The sequence below is a fragment of the Lygodium microphyllum genome, chromosome 27 (genome assembly GCF_053477565.2).
Source record: "Lygodium microphyllum isolate KBCC chromosome 27, Lygodium_microphyllum_v1.1.10, whole genome shotgun sequence".
In the NCBI taxonomy this organism is placed as follows: Eukaryota; Viridiplantae; Streptophyta; class Polypodiopsida; order Schizaeales; family Lygodiaceae; genus Lygodium; species Lygodium microphyllum.
Window position 1 is genome coordinate 37668431 of NC_141161.1, and position 26158 is coordinate 37694588.

The following is a 26158-nucleotide window of genomic DNA, read 5'->3' on the forward strand; positions in this document are numbered from 1 at the left end:
TCGGCCTAAATAATGTACCATCTTAATTAATTCTAATGCAATATGTCGAAGATATATGGGCGATCACCGATACTTGACCGATTTCGTTCACACGTTGGGTGGCTTTAGGACAACCATAGCTTTTAAGCGTTGTAACGATTTTCGTATCCGAAGACTGAAAATGGCAAACCCCTTTGAAAAGAGAAAACACGTCTCTGAAATGTGAGTCAAATCGGTTGAAAAACTAGGCAGGAAAGTATATACTATAAACGTCACACGTGTCTCTGACTTGGAAGTGCTCAAAGCCTCAAAGTTCAAACCGGTTTGAACCTTTTGAGAAACACGCATGATGCATCTGGAATGTGGGCCAAAGGGGCTGAAAACTAGGCAGCAAAGTATATAGTATAAAACGTGTCTCTGTCTTCGACGTGCTCAATGCTCATAGCCTGGTTCGGCTCAGTTACTGGTGATAGGCACCAGCAGGACAATGCAAATTTTCGAAGGGCGGAGGGCCGGCTGGCTCACCCACGCCGTGTGCGTGCTAGTGATATCATGGGCTTGCTTGATCGTCGCCAAAAGTTGGAGGAGGCGGCAGCAGCAGCAGCAGAATAAGCTCCTTCCCGGGCCCTTGCCCTTGCCCGTGCTCGGGAACCTACTGCATCTCATGGGGGACCTAGCACACGTGCGACTGGCACGCTTGGCGGAACGGTACGGGCCACTCATGTACTTACGGTTAGGGTCGAAGCCAACGGTGGTGGTCTCCAGCGCCCAGGTGGCCAGGGAGTTCCTGCAGACGCACGACAAGGCCTTCGCCAGCCGGCCGCCCTACCTCTTCGTGGAGCGCGTCCACTACGGGCAGGCCAACGCCTTGGTGATGGCGCAGTACGGGCCCCACTGGCGCCACGTCAGGAAGGTCGCCACATTGCAGCTCTTCAGCGCCCGGAGGATCCAGGAGACGCAGCGCCTGCGGAGGGACGAGGTGGCCCGCCTCGTCTACAACCTGGCGGACGCAGCTAATGCGGCCCCTAACGTGGACCTGAAACGTGCCATGTCCGTCACGATGGAAGACCTCATGTGCCTCATGATGTTCCGCCGCCGATGGTCGGATGTCCGGACGGGTGACACCTCCTTGAAGGACCTCGTTCATCAGACGGCGGTGCTGTTCCAGGTGCCGGTGCTGGGTGACTTCATCCCGTGGCTTGGCTTCCTGGACCGCAGTGTCAAGAGAACCATGGACAAGCTCCATCAGGAGTTCGATGCATTGTGGGAGTTCTTGATAACGGAACGCGAGCAGCAGCAGCAGGTCAATACGCTGCAAGGGAGGGAGAACGTTCCGGAAGATATTCTGGATGAGCTGCTCTTGGATCCCTCCTTCAGCCGGGTGCTCGTGAAGCAGTATGTTCTGGTATGAGTCGTACGATCATTTCCACGGGCGCACGAGGAGAGAGAGAGAGAGAGAGAGAGAGAGAGAGAGAGAGAGAGAGAGAGAGAGAGAGAGAGAGAATGAATGTATGTATGTGTGTGTGCGCGTGCGCGCACCTCCCATTCTTCATGTCGCACTTATGAGATGTGCTGACTGAGCCGCTTCTGCTCTGTAGGACCTGATTGCAGCCGGAATCGACACTACGTCTGTAACACTCGATTGGACCATGGCCGAGCTCCTCAACAACCCGTTGGTCCTGAAGAAGCTTCAAGCTGAGACACAGAAGGTCGCAGGACTCGAGAGAATGGTAGAGGATTCAGACATGACGAGCCTCCCTTATGTGGCCGCCATTGTGAAGGAAAGCTTGCGCCTGTGAGTCTCCTAGTTCCACACATGTCCACAGAGGATTGCGAGGTGATGGGGTACCGCCTTCCGGCGGAAACAAGGCTTTTTGTGAATGCTTGGGCGATTGGGAGGGACCCTGGCACGTGGGAGGATCCTGAGAGGTTCTGGCCAGAGAGATTCCTGAGTCGCGGATCATCAGATGAAAACCCAGCTATTCAGCAGTTCTCGTGGATCCCCTTCGGTTCGGGCAGGAGGAGCTGCCCCGGCGCTCCTCTCGCCTTAGCAACCCTTCAGCTCATCGTTGCAAACCTTGTCCACTGTTTTGATTGGCAGCTGCCCCACAACCAGAGCCGCGTAGATATGTCGGAAAAATCATCAGCAGTGACGTTTCGGTCACAGCCACTCCTAGCAACTCCCACCCTACGCATCACCCTAACACAGTCCAAGTAGGGATCAACGAGAGGCTGGCTGAGCTGGGAAGGTGGGTGCGCGCGAGAGGCTGGCTGAGCTGGGAAGGTGGGTGCGCGCGTAGACCGAGCTTTTGATTTCAAATAATTCAAGTTGTGCGGCTCAGAGACGCCCTATTCTCAGGATGTGACGTTAAACAAGCGTAACGGGTCAAGAGCGGGCTCACCGTGCTATAACGTTCTCCTTGAGTCCTTACTGTAATGTTGCAACATTATGTGTATTTTTTTAAAAGTCGGTAAGTTGTATAAAGTAAAAGGAGTACAAAAGTGGGCTTTTATACGAGTTTCTCCTTATATAAGTTATTAGAAGTAGTATGATTATCACGAGTCCATTTACTAGGATTGAAACTTGAATATATAATATTAGATGCTTTAGAAGTTTAGCCTTGATGTTGTCACAGTGTCACATGCACTACAAAGTTATAAGGAAATAACGATGGCTATTTGTGATATAAATTAGTGATGTCGTACAGTACTCAAACGAAAAAAAATGGGTCGAAACTCGAGCGTGGCTTCTTGCTTCAAAAGAGCGCAAGAGAGCAAACTATATTGTGCGTTTGGGAGGGAGACGGAGAGAATGAGAGCTTCTGATCGCCATCGCCATTGTTCACGAAGAAGAGGAAGTGCACGAAGGGCGAAGAGGAGCTGCCATTGTGAAGCGAAGCCGTCGAATCCATCCATCGGCCTTTGCGGTGAGTGCATTGCTCCTTGGTTTGTTCTTGTTTTTTTTTATTTTCTTTTGTTTGTGTATTGAGGGAGAAAGAGAGGAAATGAGAGGGAGAACGAGAGAAAAAGGAAGAAAGAAAGAAAGAGGGAATAAACATGAAACATAATAAAAAGAGAAAAAGAGAGGGAGGGAGAGGAGAAAAAATGAATGAAAAATAAAATCAAAGGGAAAAGGAGAGAAAAAGGAAGAAAAAACGAAAGAGAGAGGGAATAAACATAAAACATAATAGAGAGAGAGGAAGGGAGAGAAGGAATGAATGAAAAATAAAGAGTAAGATCTTGTTTTTTAATTTTTTTCTTTTTTTGTTTGTAGTAGTAGTACTAGTAGAAGAGAGAGAAAGAGATGTTTTGTTAAAGGTGCACCTTGGGCGTGTTTGACACTTCCGGGAAGGTGAGTAGTAGTAGTAGAGAGAGAGAGGTTTTGTAAAGATGCACCTTAGGTGTGTTCGATGCTTCGGAAATGTGAGTACTAGTAGTAGCAATAGTATGTGTGCAACGCTTTGGGAAGGTGAGTACTAGTAGTAGTGGTAGTAGGAGAGAGAGGTTTTGTTAAAGGTGCACCTTTGGGTGTGTTTGACGCTTCGGGAAGGCAAGTAGTAGTAGTAGTAGTAGTAGAATATATATATATATGTATGTATGTATGTATGTATGTTGTTAAGGGTGTACATTGGGTGTGTTCAATGCTTTGAAAAAGTGCGGAAGACCTATGTCTTTAGGCCCGGTAAAGCGAAAGAGAGATTGGACTTGGAGATAAATGGATGGTTTTCTTGATATGCTTTGTGCTATCCTCTACGCTTTGCATATCGAGTCGCACACAAAGGAAAAAAAGTGGCAAGGTTCGGTGCAATATCACCGGTGTTACAATATGTGAAATCTAGAATATGGCAGATGCGGAGGCTATAGCGGTTGAAAGAGAGAATAAATTCATGAAGACATTGATTCTGACAAAGACAAATTGTCACACAAGTGAATTAGGTTCTAAGATTGAGACTTGGACTCATAAACACAATATTGTGTATTGACAATGACAAGATGTCTTACTGGAAAGAAAAGAATACTATTATTACATTAGAAAAAGAGTGCAAGTACAATGCTTTATAGGAATTGAGTGGTAATACATTCTCTTACTGTGCATATGGGATTCTGGTCTTGTGAGCTCTCACTACTCCTTACAAAGGGATTGAAGTGTGATTGTAAATATCTCAACATCCCTCCTTAATTACAACTAGAAGTATAAAGTATGTAGAGGCTTCAATGAAAGCAACGCTTGCAAAGTATGGACATGCCATAAACATGACAAAACTCCAAAGGTTATTATAAAAGGATAAGTGTGGGTATTACAAACTTGATGGACATCCAGAGAATGAAGTAGGGCTCTCATAAAGTGTACAGAGACTATAGTATAAGGCTTATTTGAGGAGTTTATAAGTTTATGTTTGAAGTGATAGGGTTAGGAAATACAAAGCTAGAAAAGTCTATCTGAATATGACTGATGAGGTTTATCCTTCTCTTGGTGGTTTTCTTCTTCTTCTTCTTCTTTTATTTCGTTTTTTTCTTCTTTTTTGACTGCAACTAGATATACCTTTTGGGACATTTTTCTGGCGTGGCAAAACTTATCGGTGTGTTCAGTCCTTATGCAAAATCACAGAAGAGCTGATACCTCTTTCCTTTGTACCTGTTGCCAACATATAATGCATATTCATCTCTAGAGATACTTGGTTCTTTCTTAGTTTTTATCTTCTTTTTCTCCTCTAACAGTAATGTTTGAATATCAACAAGTTTAAGATTTGGCATGATTAAAGTCGATATATTATTATATTCAAGAGGCAAACTCTTAAGTAGAACATCGATGCAAACATCTTCTTTCATTTTAATATTGATTTCTGCAAGTTGGGTTAGAAGTCATTCTATGTAATTTAGATGTGTGGCAAGTGATGTTTTAGACTTCATTTCAAGCTCGAAAAACTCAATCAAGAGATCATAATTTGATGATTTAGACTGTGCATCAAACAAAGTGTCAAGTCTCTTCCATGTATCTTGTGAAGTTTCACAATTATCCACATGATGGATATAGTTGTCGTCTAGCTTCAGTTTGATAATGGCCTGAGTCTTATCATCATTCTTTTGTCAAGTGACAAGGTCTATATCATGAGGCTTTTTTCTTTTCCAATGGTGATGGCTCAGAGGCCCTTCTTTATCAAGATGAGTTTGATGCGGGTCTGCCAGGTATGAAACCCGACTCGTTTGAAACGAGCAGTTGGAGAATCTTTTCCCATGTTAGACTTGTGGGAACATCAAATCAGTTTTGAAATTATGAGATTTGAGTAGTAGAAGACTTGGTTGAGATGTGTCAAAAGACACAAGTGCTAAGAGTAAAAAAAAAAGTGTCAATAGACACTATGTTTCTTCCTTGAGTCATCCAAATTTGCAAAATCCTTCAAGTTCTTTTAAATTCAAATCTTCTCATTTTTTATTTGATACAAGGATAGTAGATCGGAGTAACAGTGGGTTGTTCCAGTGGCAGAAGAGAGAAAATGATGATATTTTTTAGCTTCAGTGAAGTTTGACTATGGCTTCCTGGATTAGGGTTTTGATCCAGCCCTAGTTTTTGTTGATTATGGGAGCTAGAGTGGATCATTTTTAATTTTTTTAAAATTAAAATGAAGCTTGAATGATAGGCTATCAATGTCCTATGGTGGTCGTCAACATCGAGACCTGTAGCGATGACATCAACAATACGAATAGTAGTAGGTGCATTTTAGACGACCACGAATTTCCTCAATGCTAGGCTATGGAGTGGTCAATGTCAAGGTGTTAGGTGATAGGAATCTTCTCCTTGAGAAAATACACAACTCTCTAGAAGGAAACTTCCAAATATATAAGCTTTATGATGAGATATGAAAGCTCCAAGTGCAATGAGTCCTGTCTGGCTATGGTTGCCACAAGGTGACTGTGAGATTCAAGTGAGAAATGAGGGTTATATACTCAATCTGAGCTAGACTGAGATGAAGAGAAGTTGAGAGGAGTGAAAGGAGATTCAGACCATGCTTAGTTGAGCTCTGATACCATGTTATAATATATAGGATTTAGAGCATGGTAGATGCGAAGGTTATGGAGGTTGAAAGAGAAATAAGAAATTCATGAAGGCATTGATCCTAACAAAGACAAATTGTCACACAAGTGAATTAGGTTCCAAGATTAAGAATTGGACTCATAAACACAATCTTATGTATTGATAGTGACAATACATTTTATTGGAAAGAAAAAAGTACTATCATTGCATTAGAAAAAGAGTGTAAGTACAATGCTTTATAGGAATTGAGTGGTAGTACTTTCTCTTACTGTGCATATGGAATTGTGGTTCTGAGCCCTCACTGCTCCTTACAAAGGGACTAAAGTAGGTGTGATTGTAAATATCACAACAACGGGACATGGGACACTTTGACGTAGGGTAGCTAGTCCCTTGTCTCCACGTATAGCATATGAGACTTTATATACTGTAGGCTCGTCCGTAGATGGGTGGAGACAAACAAAGAGAGGGGTAACACACACAGAGAGAGAGAGAGAGAGAGAGAGAGAGAGAGAGAGAGAGAGAGAGAGAGAGAGAATAAGAGGGAGTAGAAGAAAGGAAGAGGAAGAGTAAACGAGAAAGAGAGAATAAACATGAAAGACAGAAAACATAAAAGAGAAAAGGGGAGATAACATAGAATGAAGAGCATAAAGAAAGGTGCAAAGAAATGGGGAGAAACAAAGAAAGAAGGAGAAAACCAAGACTTTAGTACATGTTAATTTTGTTGAGTTACAAGAGAAGAAATCTTTTCTCAAACAATTTAAGAAAGAAAAAAAGAATGATAACAAAAACAAAATGTTTGTTGTAATGTAGAACAAATGGAAAACAATAAAGGTCGTGATGTTCAAGATTGTGAGATGTATCTTAATCAATGTGTTCCATGTCCTTGCTCTCAATGTAAGCTGACAATTAGATGAAAATATTGATTGTCTATAGAACACATATGATGCTTCGACGAGTTTTAATCGGAGATCATTGATCAGACGATCTCAGAGTTTGAGCAAACGGTAAGAAAAGTGTATATCAATTATGCATTGTATTCACAAACTAATTAGATATCATATACAAAAACATTGGATGTGGCCGTAAAATTTATTACAGGGAGGTAACGTATTATTCCAAGGAGTACACTAATTGCGGTCAGTTAGAAGAATTCGTAGGTGTGCGATGGATAGAGTGTTGAGCTAATCCACCATTTGGAAGGCACTATCCAATCTATACCATTAATACCAAAGGAGACATGCAGTCTTTTAGGCTTTCCTACAATATTAAAGCCTAAGATGGAGGCAATGATCAATGCATTATGCCCATGGATATTGAGACATTTGATCCACTTAAAGAGGAAGCATCCATACCATTATATGATAGGTGTCGAGTATCTCGCTTGAGGACATTGCTTGCACTCCTAATAAGTGTGCAAACAAAATATGGGTGAAGCGATGCGAGTGTGATTGAGTTGTTCAAGTACCTTTTATGTATGCTTCGTTGATTTATTTTCAGTACCATCATAAAAAATAATTGTATTTTTTCAAGGTATTTTATGATTTTTTTTCAAGTTACTAAAGTATAATATATTATCACTTACAAATATCATGTTTGAGTCTCGTGATGATGTGCGACATGCTTTACGAAAGCTTGACATGGACTACAATAGCATCTATGCATGTGTCAACGATTGCGTGTTGTTTTGAGGAAAATACAAGATTATGGAGACATGTCCAAAGTGTGGTGCTCACAGGTATTGACAGCACTTGCAAGGACAAACTATCCCTAAAAAATTTCTTAGACACTTTTCGCTTATTCTTTGTATACACCATATGTTTCATACGTCCAACATGGCGAGCTTGACAACATGGCATGCATAGAATAGATCCATAGATGGAGTCCAATGAATATCAATGGATTTACGCGCATGGAGCCACATTGACTCTACCTTTCTAGGCTTTGCCTGAGAGCCAGGCTCGATCCTGTTATAGATTACATGAACCCATTTGGTCTATACTCAACTTCGTACAGTGTGTGGCCTATAGTTCTTGTTAACTACAACATCTCACCATGGTTTTCTACGAAGAAATGACACATCATACTTAGCTTGCTCGTTCTTGGCTACTACAAAGTTAATAATATGGATATGTATCTTCGTCCATTAGTCGATGAGCTTAAGATTTTATGGGAGGAGGGGGTCACCATAAAAGATATGAGAAAGCATGATGGTCGATGGTCCGCCAATATACGAGCCATTCTCATGTGGACCATGCATGACTTTTCGAGATTCGGAGAGTGCTCAGGTAAGTAGGCTTCTGTTCTCGTAGGTAATATCTATCATAGCTCGTTCAAGTTTGTATTCACTAGATAGAGGTATTGGGATAGGTCTGGTTATCTTAGATTATTATGCGTGTCTATTGAGTGGGCCATAGTTAGACTCTCAAAGGTCACGAACCGTGAAGAAGATGGTAAATCAAGGACATGTTGTGATGCTATGCGAATACGGTGTGAAAAACTCTAGAGTGCATCATCATTCGATTCTTTTATTGATCAAGAGAGTCAATGACATTTGAGTCATTAGTGCTAGTGTAAGTGATATGGATGGTCTAAAAATACTAGATTTTGAGATAATTTTAGCATATTTTAGATAATATTGAATATTATTTATTGTAAATATTCAAAAAATCTAAGAAAACTTCTAGATTATGATGGCATGCAAAAAGCAAGTTACTTTTTTAATCGTTTTTGAAAATTTTTATGAAAAAGAAAGATTGGTCTCTATTCTCCCCATGTTGTATATTCTTGGATTTGTGGTTTGTTTTTTCGCCAAAAATGGGTCACCCCGGTAGCTCCTTATTAAGCGAAGAAAACTCACAAAAACAGTTGGGTGAAAAGTTACTCTCACAAGGAATGGGTTTCCATTACTTAGTTTATTTTAATAAACAATGTGCTATATATTTTATGTTGCATATTTTTAAAAACTAGCTCTAATTATGAAACTCTCTCTACTTATGAAGATAATTGTTATTATTAATGATGTTTTATATGTCAGTTCATGGAAGAAAGACTTGGAAAACCCTCCCAAGACTAGCTTATTAAAACTATGTTTGTAGTATAGAATAACAAAAAGAACTAGCCTAGTGGATAATCACTTGTTAGTTAAATGCACTTGGGTGACAACAATAGTCGGATGGGTGACCTCCTAGGAAGATTTTCCTACAAGCTAGTGAGAGCTCCTCACACGCAACCAACGGTGTCGTGACATTGTGCGTCTACCACTGCGACTTAAGGGCGGAATTTTCTGCTGAGATATTGGACTCTTAAGTGTCATTATGAGTTTATTTTTTGTTGTGTGTTTCTTTTGTGTTTGCATGACACACGAGCACATATAGTCATGCTAGGCACAAATTCCTCAATGCATTCATAATTTTGTGTCGAGCATCACTCGATTGATTGCATTGCATGGAATCTAATTTCTAAACTGCATGAGTGATTGGGCACGAAAAGCATGTTCTTGATAGGGCATATTACATGAAAAATGGATTCACATGAAGATTCCTGTTTTAAAGTCCCAAGGACTTGAGGAAAAGAATGCAATGTTGATCCTTCGCTTGGACATTTCCCATGTAACTTATAAATCAGATGTTGCCAAGCACATATAATATGTCAACATTTAGCAGACTATGGAAGCTAAAAGTTATCCACTCATATTTAGGACATTTAAGTGGAGTAATGCTTGCACTCTTTGTGGTGATGGAGGACCACTATCCCTCTACCTTTTATACATCCTGGCATTGTCATCTTGGTAAATGTTGATTGTGCTCTAAAGTTAAATACTCCTCTTTGCAATTAGTTTGGGATTAACCATTATCCTACTCCAGTGTGGGGACCTATTTCAAGATTTACATAAGCTCAAGACGTCCATGATTTATCAATATCATCTCAAAAAGGACACCAACCTATCGACCCTGCAAAAAAGCCACAAAGACTAAGATAGTCTTTAAGCCAAATAGAAGGTCAAAAGGCACAAATTGACCTATTGGGACAAGATCACCATGCCCATAAGGGGTTTGATACTTGGATTGAGATTTGCAGTCAGCATCATGTATAGTGTGTTTATAGCACAAGGCAATGGAAGATACATTTTGCTCTACTTATGACTAGTATAGGTGGCATTTTTCTTATCACTTAGGGCTTAAGGTTGGGAACCTTTTAGTTAACTTTTTGTTCCTCAATTTTCAACTCACATAAAGAGAAAGCTTGGTCAACATGGAGATGAAGCTTTGTAGATGCAGAAGTGAAGAATGCTGAAATTGTATCTTTTTGAGTCAAGACTGATTCATAAATACAAGGTGTTATCGAAATTTAAATAACAGATTAAGTTGCCTTAGCAAGAAGATGAGGTATACCAATTGGTATAATTCAAAAAACCTGCCTCATGAGTTTTATAGCTGACTAAGCAAATATTTTTTGCTGGCTGCCTTCTACACTATGGAACAGTCATAAAAGAGAGCCATTGAAACCTGTAGCAAGGTGGCGTAAGCTATGATGGAAAGCTTGAATAGGCGATAAGTTTAAACGAAAAGTACCACGCTTTGTACTCCGAAGGATCAAAGATATAAAGAGGACGCTAAAAATGAAGAAAAGCAGGGAACCACTACAAGATATAGGCCTTATATCGATGTTTAAAGCGACGAAAATTCAGATACCAAAATTTGCCCCTGTCATTGCAAAAAGTGTCGTTATTGGCGACGCCATAAAACAGTTGGTATTATCGTCGCTATCAGCGTAGGTATTGGCATCGGTATCAGCGTCGATGTTGATACCAACGCCAATACTGACGCCAATACCGACGCTGAGAGCGATGGTTTGCGACGTATATAACGACGTCAATAACGACGCGAGCAGTAAAATTTGCGATGCTAATAGCGATGCCGTCTTGCCATATATAGCAAGTGTGCTTTATGAGAGCTATACAAAATAGTTTCTGTACTATTGTGTACAATGCGCTTGCAAATAAAAACAATGTATACTGAAATCATAAAATTGATACATGAAATAAATACATGATCGCATAATAAGGGATTGGTACAATCATGATAGGATATCACTAATACATAGAAAATGTCTACATAGATCAGGCGACTCAAAAATAAAGGTGTGTGAGCTCCAGGGATCCAAGGGAGAGCTATAAATCCTTGTCCCCCGAAAGCTTGTCCCGCCACAAAGGAGCATCGAACGGACTTTGCAGAAAAAGAAACAACCCATCAATTCACTATACAATAATGCATTCAAATATCTCATGGTAACTACGGACAAGAAATATGAGTGACTTACAGGGCCGCCACGTCTATACAATCGTTCGATCAATGCAGTGAGATCGTGCCTCTCCCTATATCGAGTCTCAAGGCCAGTCAGATCGGGATTTATAATGGAGTGTTGCAAAGAAAACAAAATGCTAATTGTTAGAAATATGATTGTTAGTACAAAGAATATTTCAAAAAAATAAACAAGCAAAACAAAAGAAAACTTACAAAGTCCTTCAAATATGTCCTGTGACCGCCACTCCCAAGATGGTGGACCACTCCGGCCTTGAGTCGTGCCCTCACCGCCTCGCGCTGCTGACTCCAACGTCTTGGAGAATCTGCAGCCTCCTCCCTCAGTCGGCGCCAGTCGTCTGCATCTAACCACTCGGGCTTTGCAGCCCCACTCTTGATTGCCTTGCATGCGTCGGATCGTCTATGTGACATGTATGCACGCATGCAATCCATCATCTAGTTCATAGAGAATCTATTTATTGAGGTTGGCACTGAAAACTCCTCGTGCAAGGATGCTACTATGTGGTCCTTGCTCCCCTTGATATATTCTTCCAATGATCCAAGATGTGCCGAAAAACTTGTTGGTACAACTCTCTCATGCGAGTCATCACCCTCCTCCCCTCATCATTCATGATGATAGCTTCTAACCTGCTATCGACTAGATATCAATAACCCCCTGGAGTCTGCCTAAGATGTGGGTCCTCTCCCATCTGCGTCTACACTCCTGGGCATATCTAGGAGACCCCTGTGCATCCGATATACCGACCGAGGTAATATCTCTCGGAGTGGCACCCGCAAGGGTGCCACCTACTGCTGCTGAGATGGCTGTGCAAAAGCCGGAGTAACTGGAGTAGACGTCTCCATAGGTGTGACAAATCTCTGAGGTGACGCAGCTCCAACTGAATGATGAGACGGAGACACCACGTCCGTGTCTCCATAGCATACTTGAGCCTGAGCCACGCTCCTTGGAAGGGCCACGAGAGCAAAGAGTCGCACCTGTATCTCGTGTCGACCGCAGGCTCACTACCTCTGTATCTCTGCAGAATTTCCCTAATCCGATGCACTCCCTTTCTCTAGTCCAAGTCGTGAGCGTCGAGCTCGTCTGCTCGAAGTCAAAGTATCCGATCGCGCTGAAGCAGATCTAGCAGAGCGCCATGACGAAGACCGAGATAGCTCCTAGTCTGCCATCTCTTTGAATCTCGCGATCTGGTTTGGAGACATGCGTGCGAATATGTCTTGTAACTCCTCATCGCTCATCTCTCGACTTATCCTGAAAATATCACCTGCATAGATAAAAAATGATGTTAGAATAATCAATTTAAATCATACAAAGCACAGTAATATAAATCATTTTAAAAAAAACTTACTTAAAATGCATATCTTATATATCCTTATAAGTGATTGGTCAACGAATTGAGTAAGTGGATGCTCCAAGTATGAAGTATCCTATGGTCCTATGTTAATCTCCTGACACAACTTTGTATACATTGGAAGGTCGATAGACATGTCACCATAAAAGAATGAGTCCACTCGTTGTCAAAGAATTCTTGGACTCCTATATTTCCATCATTATTAGCCAATGCTAGCTCCAAGCTTTCAACGGTCTTCATCCCTTGCAATATCGATCCCTCTATTTGCATATTATCTTCATCTATGCTCGGAACATCGCTTTGATCATATAATCTCGCACTTCGGGGAGTTGAAGGTATAACATACCACCATCGAGGTTGTCGGGGGTTTGGATAGAAGATTACCTGCCACAAACACGTACAAGAGAGTTCAAATGATTGTGACATAAACTATGCCGTAATACAATTAGCCAGCAAATGAGTCCATGCACCTATTTACAATGGGCCGGCAACACAAAGGTGTCGCGTAAATCCGTCCATTTTTTTTCGGAATCTATTTCGAGAAATCTAGATAAACCTCATCGAACTGTTACTCCAACTCCTCCAAGTACCACTTTGAACCAATGCACATCGAATAGTATCATGGAGAAGCTACGGTAATCCACTGTAACAATACTTTGCAAGTTTTCAAAATACTCCATCTCATCCACAACCATGTTTGGATCTGTTGCTCGTCGCCAGCTCTCTTGCTCGAACCTTGCCATGATACCACAGTCCATTGTGGAGGGCATTTTGTCAATACGCTCCACGAGAAAATGCCATCCGTGCGATCACATTGCACTATGTATTTTGTACTGTACATTGAAACACTTAAATTAGATGTTACATTTAAAATTTAGATACGACAGATTCTAAACTCCTCATCACCTTTGGACTACATCCCCTTAAGAATTTCCACTCCTCCATTGAGACCTCTGTTCCTTTGCAAGACGCTATGGTCAAAGCTTCATGCAACCATCACGTTGACATAAACCGCGGCATCTCCTCCATGCCTTCGGGATATCGAATCGGTCGATGACGCGTACTACGTCAGAATTCAGCTCGCGCTTCCTCTCGATCTTGCCTAGCGATCTGGTACTTGGCAAGTCACGTCTCCATAGAGGCATGGTGCAATATACAAAAGCGATTCACATTCTCTTTCATTGAGGCATCCATTCTTTTTTCTATCCCATTTCCAACCACCACATCTCCAGTCAGTCTATCATTGTCCTTCAGCGACCATAGCATTTCATTGTCTGGTTCCACTGTTGGTAGTCATTATGAAATATACACTAGCACCTCAGACACCAACTAACCTTCGGCCATGCTATCTTCTAGTTGAGCTCGTCGCACAAAGCCTTTCAGGATTTTCATGAAGCGCTCCAAGAAGAACATCCATCCCGTATGGACAGGTCCAGCAATCTCCACTTCATCTACAAGATGCACAAGAAAGTGGATTTGTATCGTGAGCATGCTGGTAGGCAGGTATTTCTCAAAGAGACAAACTGTCTCCACTGCTCCCCGCCTCACGGATTCAATAGAGGATGTCTTAATCTCCTGTGAGATCCATTGCTCCAAATTCGATAACCTATAAATGGCCCCGCGTATTTCTAGAGTAAGACATCCTGCGATCGCGATTGGTAGTATAAACTGCCATAAATGAGAAAGCATTATGAATAATGGCTACATTCCAAATAGCAAAATGCCCACGCTAATTACAATCCATTCGTAGTACAAACCTGACATATCTTATACCAATCATGGGATTTTAGCCTTGATAATTGGTCGTCTTTAGAAAATGCGGACTTAAGAGAACGCATCATACCCGTCGGAGTGTAGATAGACTTGATTACTTGCTTCACAATGCGCTCTTCTTTAGTAGACAAAATCCAAGGAGCGGAGGAAACTGTATGCGACCATCAGCACTCGACTGCGGCCAAAGCACCTCCATCTTACTTACCTCCTTCAAATCCATTCGTGCCCCTATAATGTCTCTCTTTTGTGTGATGTGGTCCCATAACAAGCTACCCATCGGAGTGCAGATAGACTTGATTACTTGCTTCACAATGCGCTCTTCTTTAGTGGATAAAACCCAAGGAGCGCGAGCAAGCTGTACGCGACCATCAGTACTCGATTGCGGCCAAAGCGCCTCCATCTTACCTACCTCCTTCAAATCCATTCGTACCTCTATAGTGTCTCTCTTTCCTGTGATGTGGTCCCATAACAAGTTGTCCACATTCTTGAAAATATGCATGGGATTCAACAAGTGGTTGACCTGTAAGTGGGTCAAATATGACAACTCGTAGAAAACTGAGAACTGTCGCATTTCATTTGGATGTGATTTCGCGTGGACAATTTTTAGCTCCTACCAGCTTGCGGCGTTCATACGTGTTGGAGGTCGTCTAAGGAAATCTTCCCTGAGTTCATGATCCTACGGCAAGAAAACAGCGTGTCCTTGATATACCATCTTCTTCATGGTTCGTGACCTTCGGGAGTCTAACTGTGGCCCGCACAATGGATATGCATAATAACCTGAGGTAACCAGATCTGTTCCAATACCATGACCTAGTGAATACTTGCTTGAACGAGATAAAATATAGATATTACCAGTGAGAACGGAGGCCTGCTTACCTGAGCACTCTCCGAATCCCGAAAAGTCATGCATCGTCAACATGAGAATGGCTCGAATATTGGCTGACCGCCGACCATCGTGCATGCTCATATCTTGCACGATGACCCTCTCCTCCCACAAAATTTTAAGCTCATTGACTAATGGATGAAGATAGACGTCCATATTTTTGACTTTGTAGTGGCCGGGGACGAGTAAGTTAAGGATGAGATGTCCTTTCTTCGTAGAAAGCCATGGAGGGATATTGTAGTTAATAAGGACTATATGCCACACACTATAAGAAGTTGAGCGCAGACTGAATGGGTTCACGCCATCCATTGCAAGACCAAGCCAAAGATTCATTGGCTCTCGGGCAAAGCCTGAGAAGGTAGAGTCAATGTGGCTCCATTCGCGTGAATCCGCTGATATTCGTTGAACTCCATCCGTGGACCTATTCTACGCATGCCACGTTGTCAAGCTCGCCATGTCGGACGTACGAAACATGTGGTTTATACGAGGGATAAGTGAAAAGTGTCTGAGAACTTTTTGAGGGATGGTTTGCCCTTGCAAGTCTTGTCGATACCTGTGAGCACCACACTTTGGACATGTCTCCATAGTCTTCTATTCTCCTCGAAACAGTATGCAATCGTTGATACATGCATGGATATTATTGTAGTCCATGCCAAGCTTCCGTAAAACATATTGTGTATCATCACGAGACTCAGGTATGATATTTGCAGATGATAATATATGATATTTCAATAATTTGAAAAAAATCATAAAACACCTTAAAAAAGCATAAATGTTTGTAATAATAGTGCCGAAAAAAAATCAATGAAGCATATTTATAAGGTATCTGAATAACTCGGTCACACTCGTATCGCTCCACCCGTATTTTGCTTGCACACTTAAGAGTGTAAGCAGTGTCTTCAGCCGAGATACTCGGCACCCATCATATAATGGTATGGATGCTTCCTCTCTAAGCGGATCAAAAATCTCGACATCCATGGGAATCAATGCATCGATCATTGCCTCCATCTCAGGCTCCAAGATTGTAGATAGGTTTGGAAGGTTGCTTGTCTCCTCTGGCATTGACGATATAGATTGGCCTGGCGAGTGGTGGATTGGCTCCTGCACTCCATCCATCGCATGCCCACGTACTCTTCTAATTGGCCGCAAAAGGTGCACTCCCCCTTGGGACGAGACATCACCTCCCTGGATAGAAAATTTGCCAGCGAGACCCAATCTTATTGTATATGGTATTCAATTAGCTTGCAAGTATAATGCATGATTGATATTAACTTCAAATTACCGTTTGCTGAAAATCCGCAATCGCCTGATCAATGATCTCAGATTGAAACTCGCCAAATCGTCGTACGTGTTCTATAGACAATCGGCATTTTCATCTAATTGCCAGCTTGCATTGAGAGCAAGGACATGGGACACGTTGATTAAGATACGCCTCGCGATCTTGAACAACAGGACCTTTCTCGTTTTCCATTTTGTCTATGTTACAACAAACAATTTGTTTTTGTTATCATTCTTTTCTTTTCTTAGATTGTTATCATCTCCTTCCATCTCTCTCGTTTTCTATGACCTAGCATATAGTATCATAGAACACTAGTATTTAGTACCTAGTACTCAGTATCTAGCACATAATATTTCGTTTTCTCTTCCTCTCCCTCTCTCATTTCCTCTCTCTCCCTCGCCCTCACTCTCTCTTTCTCTCTTTCCCTATTAGGTTTAATGATATTTCTCTTTTTCTCTCTCCTCTCTCTCTCTCTCTCTTATTTTCTTTTCTCTCTCCTCTCCCTCTCTCATTTACCTTTCTCTCTTTCTCTCCCTCTCTCATTTCCTATCCCTTACTCACCCTGACCCTCTCTTTTTCTCTTTCTCTATTAGATTTAATAAATTTTTCTCTTTCTCTTTGCTCTCTCACTCATTTTTTTCTCTCTCCTCTCCCTGTCTCATTTCCCTTTCTTTCTTTCTCTCCCTCTCTCATTTCCTCTTCCTCCCTCACCCTGACTCTCTTTCTCTATTTTTCCATTAGGTTTAATGATCTTTCTCTTTTTTCTCTCTCCTCTCCCTCTCTCATTTTCTTTTCTCTCTTCCTCTCCCTCTCTCATTTCCTTTCCCTCCCTCGCACTCACCCTCACCCTCACCCACACCCTCTCTTTCTCTATTTGCCTATTATGTTTAACATCTTATCTCTTTTTCTCTCTCCTCTCATTCTCTCATTTCCTTTTTCTCTCTTCCTCTCCTTCTCTCATTTCTTCTCCCTCCCTCTCCCTCTCTCATTTTCCTATTATATTTTCGTCTCTCCCCCCTCTCCTTCTCCCTCTCTCATTCCCTCTCCCTCTCCCTCTCCCTCTCTCATTTTCTCACTCTTCCTCCCCCTCTCTCATTTCCTCTCCCTCTCTCTCTCCCTCTTTAATTTCCCTCTCTTTCTCCCTCTCCCTCTCCCTTATTTCTTCTCCCTCTCTCATTACATACAAATTATACAAAAAATAAATAAAAAGAGAGAGAATATACTCTCCCTTCCTCTCGTTCTCTCATTTCATCCCCTTCCCTCTTCCATTTTCTCCCTCTCCCTCTGTCTCCCTTTCCCTTTCCCTCTCTCTCTCTCTCTCTCTCCCATTCCTCCCTCTCCCTCTCCCTCTCTTTCTCTCTCATTTCCTCTCCCTCTCTCAATATATATACACAAATCATATAAGCAAAAGTAAAAGAGAGAGAAAATGTACTCTCCCTCTCTCTCCCTCTCCCTCTCTTTCTCTTTCTCTCCCTCTCTCATTTCCTCCCCCCTCCCCCTCCCTCTCTCTCTTTCTCTTTCTCTCTCCCTCTCTCATTCCCTCTCTCTTCCTCCCTCTCCCTCTCTCATTTCCTCCCCCTCCCTCTCCCATTTTCTCCCTCTCCCTCTCTTTAATTTCACTCTCTTTCTCCCTCTCTCTCTCCCTCAAAATTATACAAAAAATAAATAAAAAAGAGAGAGAATACACTCTCCCTCTCTCTCGTTCTCTCATTCCATCCCCCTCCCCCTCCCTCTCCCTCCCTCTCCCTCTCCCTCCCTCCCCCTCCCTTTCCCTCTCCCTCTCTTTCTCTCTCATTTCCTCTCCCTCTCTCAATATATATACACAAATTGTAAAAGCAAAAGGGAGAGAGAGAGAGAGAATGCACTCTCCCTTCCTCTCCCTCTCTCATTTCCTCCCCATCCCTCTCCCTCTCCCTCTCCCTCTCCCTCTCTTTCTCTTTCTCTCCCTCTCTCATTTCCTCCCCTCTCCCTCTCTTTCTCTTTCTCTTTCTCTTTCTCTTTCTCTCCCTCTCTCCCTCCTCCTCTCCCTCTCTTTCTCTCTCATTTCCTCTCCTAAACAAGCAAAAGAAGGAGAGAATTAAACCCCAAACAAGAAAAAGGAGAGAATGGACTCACCGATGAGATATGGCGAGGGTTTGGCGGCTCCTCTTTGCGATGAAGGCTTCTCCTCTTCTTCGCAAACGGCAGCGGTGGCTGCAGCAAGCATTTTTCCTCTCTCCCTCTCACCCTATGCAAGACAGTCTCTCTCTCTCTCTCTCAATGTTCGACGAAAATGCGCAAAATGAACCCGTGCTCAGGTTTGGGCCTGTTTTTTTTTCCCGTGGGGCGTCGCTATTTGGAAATAGCCACGTTACTACCTGCGTCGCTACCCGCCATCGCTATACATTTCAATCCTTGTAGTGAACGGAAAGTCTAATAACTAAAAAGCTATGATGCTTTCCTGGGAGTTTGGAGGGTGGTGACGCATATAGAAGGGATGGAAGGAGAAGACTTATCAGCCTATTGTCATGCAGATGACAACAATGATGAAAGATGAAGTTGGAGGTGTTGTCGAACTTGGAGGTGATGGCAAAGCTACTATAGAAGGAACATGCTAACTTTATGCGAAGACGAAGAGGAGTGTCAAGCGAGTGATAGTAGCAAAACGAGGATGAAAGAGTGATAGTCAAGGGTGATGTAAGGAGAAACGTCAAGCTACAATGTAATGGAAACGCAACTGAGAAGGGATTAAAGCGTCAATGATGGAGATAGACCAATGCAGGCTACATCACGGATGCTCTTGGGTCCTTTTGTCATGCTCTCTATAATGATCTGCTCTCAGGCATTGTATACTTTCAATCAGAGCCTTTGGTCCCTTGATAGTGAGAATTTTCATTGACCTCTTATCTTGTGAAGAAGAAAAAGTAGGAGTAGCTGTGGCCGCCACCGTATCCACGCTACTACAACAGATCTCTTACGGTGTATACTGCCCCTGTAGAAATGGTTTTCCCTTACCATATCAGCTTACCCCTACCAGATGGTTGCGCCCCTACAACTCATTGACGAGAACCTCATGAGCCTTCTGCAAACATGCTTTCAGCTGAAGACAAGATGACGCTCTCATATCTTTGATCTTTCCTCCTTCCCCTTCACTCTTGGCCCTGGCATGCTCGACCTTCCCTCCGATCATCTCAGCGATGGCGAAACCGATTCTGTGCAACGTCAACTTCTCCCTGCATCTCGTGGTAATTCTCTTGAACCGATCTTTATAACAATTTTGAGGGCTGCAATCTAAAAAAAAGGGATTAAAGAAGACACCAAAGAAGTCATTATGTTGAAGTTGTAGTTGGCATTTTCCCAATGTTGCTAGTTCTCATGGTTGTCGTCAGAGGCCTTTCGGAAGAACTCATCATCTCCTCTTTGCACCTCGCATGTCGAAGGTAGTTTTTGCTTGATGAGTTGTTTACTATTTAAAAAGGAAAAGAAGAATTCATAAATGGAAGTCCTATGATAGATTCTTTGCAAAAGGAGATTGACAAATCACTCCTAGTTTCCCAAGTGAGATATTGAAATAGTTGAAGCCACTACAAGGAGAATAAGCAATCTACTTTTCAATGGTCAATCCCTTCGCATGTCTGGATAATGTGCTTTCAACTTGTGAGAAATAACAACTCTTGTGAAGTGATTCATTTAATCTATCCTTTGCGTGTATAAAATCAAGAATTCAATGTATGAGCATATGTGTTATGATTGAATGCCTTGATTTTCCACTTCTGCCAATATATGTAATCGATCGAATATGAAACCCAAACATTATTTTTGCTCGATGAATCCCTTGAATTGAGTATTTTTCAAATATAGTACTTTACATAATCCTTTGCTTCCATCTCACTAAGTGTCCCTGTGGTGAGCGACATTCATGAAACCCCTATGTAGATTTTGAGCGACATCTGGTAAATGCGACGTGAAAGGATTGCTTCTGATTGTTGAGATGGGAGACTCTTCAAATACTTCACCCACTTCATCATCGAGTACTTCTTCCTTTTTGATTGATGAGATGAAGAATTTATTGCAAACTCTATCTTTGGCTATTATGATGCAGAATCAACAAATGCAGTTATTGATGTAGTAGCAGCAGCTGCTACATCAGCAACAACTGGATCAACAATGTATTTCAGTAGTTGAGACATTGAAAGAGATGAAGATTGGGACCCGAGATTTTCTACTTCCTGAAGAGGTAAAATGTTTTGAAGAGATGTTATGTAGACATGAATGAGATTTTCTACTTCCTGAAGAGGTAAAATGTTTTGAAGAGATGTTATGTAGACATGAATAAGCTTTTGCTTTCTTTTCACATGAGATTGGATGTGTTGATCCTAGGGTTGTGACGCCTACGGTTATTTTTACCATTCCACATGTCCCTTGGAATCTACGGCGTATTCCTATGTTGAGGACTCACTTTCCCAAACTGATAGAGCTCTTGAATGAGCAGATTAGGATGGGAATTCTAGAGCCATCTTCAGCTCCATATTCCAATAGGTGGTTCACAGTTCCTAAAAAGAATGGGACACTTAGATTCATACATGACCTACATCCAATAAACAAGGCTACTATTCGAAATGTTGGTGCTGGACCTATTGTGGATGAGTTCGCTAAAGCTTTTGCTGGATGTGCTATCTATTCTCTTAGCGATCTTTATTTCGTATATGATCAGTTCTAGCTTGCCCTTGAAAGTAGAGATTTGACTACGATGAAGACATCTCTAGGTCTTGCCCGAATGTGTACGCTTCCACAAGGAGCTAATAATTTGGTTGCCCATATGATGAATGGGATGAACAAGGTTCTACGAGATTTTATTCTTGAGCTTACTATTCCTTTCATTGATGACTTACCTATCAAGGGATGTTTGAAAGAAGATAAAGATGATTCTTTAGATGATCATGGATGCAAATTCTTTGTGGCTTCACATATTAGAGATGTTGAGAAAATTCTTTGTAGACTAGAGGAAGTGAATTTAAACTTGTCAGGGTTGAAGTCTAATTTTGGAGCTAGTGAAGTTTTGATTGTTGGTCATATGTGTGGATATTATGGCAGCAAGCCTTCTCTTGCAAAGGTTGATACCATAGAAAAGATTGTAGAGACTTGCTCTTCTACTTCGGAATTTCGTAGGTTTCTTGGAGCTTGTGTGTTTTATCTTATTTGGATTCCTCACTTTGCTCATATTGCATATGATCTTTATCAACTCTTGAGGAAAGGGCAACGTTTTTCTTAGGAGATAAAACATACTAAAGCCATGCAAAAATTGAAGAAATTATTGAGAGTTGCTCCGACTCTTCGAAAGGAAAATTATGAGTGTGAGAGACCTATTGTGCTTACTATTGATACTTGTCCTATCAGCATTGAATGGGCTATTGGCCAAGATGATGCAGATAGGAATATGTATGCTATTCGGTTTGGGACGAAAGTCCTAAATGAGCAACAATGAAAATATCCACAAGTTAAAAAAGAGCTCTTGTGAGTTGTCACAACTCTAGAGAGTACTTTATCAGAGTTGTTGTGGTGGTCGAGACTAATTGTTTGTCTCTTCTAGGTATGATTATGAGTCGTTCTACCCTAGATATTGCCATGCTTAGGTGGATTGGATACATAAAATCCATGAATCTTGAGTTCAGGCACATAGCATGTAAAGACAACCCAATAGAGCTGATATCCTTTCACGAGAGCGAGGTATGATGATATGGATTTTTCTTGTATTGATGATGCTGATGATAAGGCTGATCTTTCAGCCATGCATGTTGACCATATTTGTCATGTGACTACTTTGGAAAGCTTTGATGAGTCTTTGTATACAGGAGAGTATTTGCAGATTGGTTGTTATTTGAGTAATGTGTCTAGACAGGATGGATGGACTAATGTAGACTTTAAAAAGATTAGAAGAAAAGCTTATGGTTTCTTCTTGCCAAGTGGGCTACTTTGGAAGCATCCATGAAAGTAAGGAGAACATCCATTGAAAGTTGTTTGTGATAGAGCTTCATAGGTGCGTATCATGAAAGAATTCCATGAAAGTCTTTGGACTGGACATCGAGCTATATGGGCGACCTATGAGAAGATCAAAGAACACTATTGGTGGAGAGGCATGTATAGAGATATTTCACAGTTTGTTGAGACATGTCTTGATTGTCAGTTGTTTTCTTTAGTGAGACATAGAGATGAGATTTATCCTACCTACCCACTATGTACTCATTACAAGAGGGTTCTTGATTTGATTACTATGCCTATTGGTTTATGGTAGATGCACTATATTGTTTTGGCATGAGAAGATCTCACAAATCAAGTGGAAGGAAGAGCATTACACAAACGAAGTCTACTTCAATGGTTTGTAAGTTTCTATTAGAGGATGTTATTTGTAGATATGGATGTATTGGAAAAGTTACTGCAAATAGAGGTGAGTTGGATGCTGATGAGGGTAGGGAGTTTTTCTCTCGCCTTGGCATTAAACTTGCTTTGATTTTGGCATATAATCCAAAAGGAAACGGGAAGAGAGCAAAAGAGGCCACCCACCGATTGTAAAAGCCTTGGCTAAAGCATGTGATGGACAGGTTCAAGAGTGGCCCAGGTTGTTGCCTTATGCCTTATGGGCTGATCGCACTACTCACAATGTGACTACATATTATATGCCAGCAGAGTTGATGTATGGGTAGAAGCTAGTTATTCCTACAGAGACTTGCACACTTACTTGGAGTGTTTTATCGTGGCAGCAAGAAGAGATGTCTAGAGAAGAACTTTTGGCTCTTCATATTTTTCAGTTGGAGAGAAAACTTGAAGATATTGAGAGAGCAATTCAAAAGCTTAAAGAGGCCAGGATTCACAACAGAGAACACTTTGATAGCAAATATAGATTGAGGCCTAAAGAGATTAAAGAGGGAGATTGGGTGTTGGTCTATGACACCAATCTAGACAGCTAGTATAGTGCTATTCGCAAGGTTTCCATACGATGGTTTGGGCCCTACTTAGTATAGCATGTCCATGACAATGGAACATACTCCTTAGCAAAACTTGATGGTATGGCCTTGCGGATTTCGATTATTGCAGGGAAGAGAATTAAACTCTTTAAGAGAAGAGATGCTACAGCTTATGCAGTTGATGAATTGAATGATGCGCTTTACGATGGACTTGAGCCAGGAGGAGATGAAGAAGAAGATGTGGACATTGAAGATGATTTTGTAGAAGATGATGAGATTGCATTGATCGTCGGCTTGGCGGTGATGAGGATAGGTAGTTGTGGCCCATACGGAGGATGCGCAGGTTTGGAGGGGGCAAATGTCGTGACACTGCACATCTACCACTGCAAACCTGAGGGCAGAATTTTTTGCTGAGATATTGGAGTCTTAAGTCAGCGTCATGAGTTTATTTTTTGTTGTGTGTTTCTTTTGTGTTTGCATGACACACGAGCACATGTAGTTAGGCTAGGCACAAATTTCTCAATGCATTCATAATTTTGTGTTGAGCATCGCTCGATTGATTACATTGCATGGAATCTAGTTTGGAAACTGCATGAGTGATTGGGCACGAAGTTCTTTCCCAAAGCATGTTCTTGATAGGGCACATTACATGAAAAATGGATTCCTGTTTTGAAGTCCCAAGGACTTGAGGAAAAGAATGCAATGTTGATCCTTCGCTTGGACATTTCTCATGTAACTTATAAATTAGATGTTGCCAAGCACATATAATATGTCAACATTTAGCAGAATATGGAAGCTAAAAGTTATCCACTCATATTTAGGACATTTAAGTGGAGTAATGCTTGCATTCTTTGTGGTAGATGGAGGACCACTATGCCTCTACCTTTTATACATCCTAGCATTGTCATCTTGGTAAATAATGATTGCGCTCTAAATTTAAAAACTCCTCTTTGTAATCAGTTTGGGCTTGGAAATTATCCTACTCCATTGTGGGGACCTATTTCAAGATTTACATAAGCTCAAGATGGCCATGATTTATCAACATCATCTCAAAAACGACACTGACCTATTGACCATGCAAGCAAGCCACAAAGGCTAAGGTAGTCTTTAAGCCAAACAGAAGGTCAAAAGGCACGAATTGACCTATTGGGACAAGATCACTATGCCCATAAGGGGTTTGATACTTGGATTGATATTTGCAGTCAGTATCCTATATAGTGTGTTTATAGCACAAGGCAATGGAAGATACATTTTGCTCTACGTATGACTAGTCTAGGTGGCATTCTTCTTATCACTTAGGGCTTAAGGTTGGGAACCTTTTAGTTAAATTTTTGTTCCTCAATTTTCAAATCACATCAAGAGGAAGCTTTGTCAACATGGAGATGAAGTTTCGTAGATGCAGAAGTTAAGAATGCTAAAATTGTATCTTTCGGGTCAAGACTGATCAATAAATACAAGGTGTTATCGAAATCTGAATAACATATTAAGTTGCCTTAGCAAGAAGATGAGGTATACCAACTAGTACAATTTGAAAAACTTGCCTCATGAGTTTTATAGGTGACTAAACAAATACTTTTTGCTGACTGCCTTCTGCACTATGGAATAGTCATCAGAGAGAAAGCCATTGAAACGTGCAGCAAGGTGGCATAAGCTATGATGGAAAGCTTGAATAGGCAATAAGTTTAAACGAAAAGCACCACACTTTGTACTCCGGAGGATTGGCGATATAAAGAGGAGAACACTAAAAATGATGAAAAGCAGGGAATGAAAAGTCTAGTAACTAAAAAGCTACGATGCTTTTCTAGGAGTTTGGAGGGTGGCATTGTATATATAAGGGATGGAAGGAGAAGACCTATCAGCCTACTGTCATGTAGATGATAGCGACGGTGGAAGATGAAGTTGGAGGTGTTGTCGAACTTGGAGGTGATGGCAAAGCTACTATAGAAGGGATGAAAGGCTGACTTTGTGCAAAGGCGAAGAGGAGTGTCAAGCGATTGATAGTAGCAAAGCCAAGGATGAAAGACTGATAGTCAAGGGTGATGTGAGGAGAAACATCAAGCTCGCTACGACGGTGTCGAAGGGTTTTCGAAAACAAAGTCGCGACCACAAAGGTCCTTGAGAAATTCCAAGACGGAAGATCAAGCGAAGCAAATAATCAAGACGAATATGATGCCAAGTAACAATTGTATTACTGCCAAGATGTTTACAAAATACAAGATGAAATCAAATCTGAACAGCCCACTGGTTTTAGGCCACCCGATCTCAAGTAGAAAATTCGACTCTCAAGCTCGTATCTCAAGCTCAAGAATTACTCTAAATGCCCAGGGGAAAAGACCTTTCTCCAAGTTCCATGCCAATGTCTCTATACACAGTAGGTAGTAGTGTTTCATCAGCCTTTTCCATGATGGCAGCAAGATTGATCAGAAATGCTGAAATTCTTAGGTTCTATAAAACTTTCGTCTTCTCCATGGTTGATGATGCTGGAAGATATCTCTTCTATTTCTCTATTTCTATTCCTTTTTCAGCTTCGAAGACAAACTGCAACTAGTTCTCAGAAAAAGAAGGCACCTGGTCTGCTGTCCTTGCATCTTTGTGTCAT

The 26158-nt window shown here is 41.5% G+C and overlaps 1 long non-coding RNA gene and 1 pseudogene across 2 annotated transcripts in view; both read left to right on the plus strand.

Moving 5' to 3' along the window:
• The first annotated feature begins 396 nt into the window (after positions 1–396).
• LOC148012220 (cytochrome P450 71AU50-like) lies at positions 397–2493 on the plus strand (annotated as a pseudogene). Its single transcript, XR_015689122.1, has 2 exons — positions 397–1384; positions 1578–2493. The product of XR_015689122.1 is annotated as a cytochrome P450 71AU50-like (transcript).
• A 200-nt stretch (positions 2494–2693) lies between these two features.
• The window catches only part of LOC148012221 (uncharacterized), a 52211-nt gene continuing 28746 nt past the window's right edge, over positions 2694–26158 (plus strand). The window contains exon 1 of the long non-coding RNA XR_015689123.1: positions 2694–2906. This is a non-coding gene — a long non-coding RNA (uncharacterized LOC148012221). The remainder of the gene's footprint in view (positions 2907–26158) is intronic.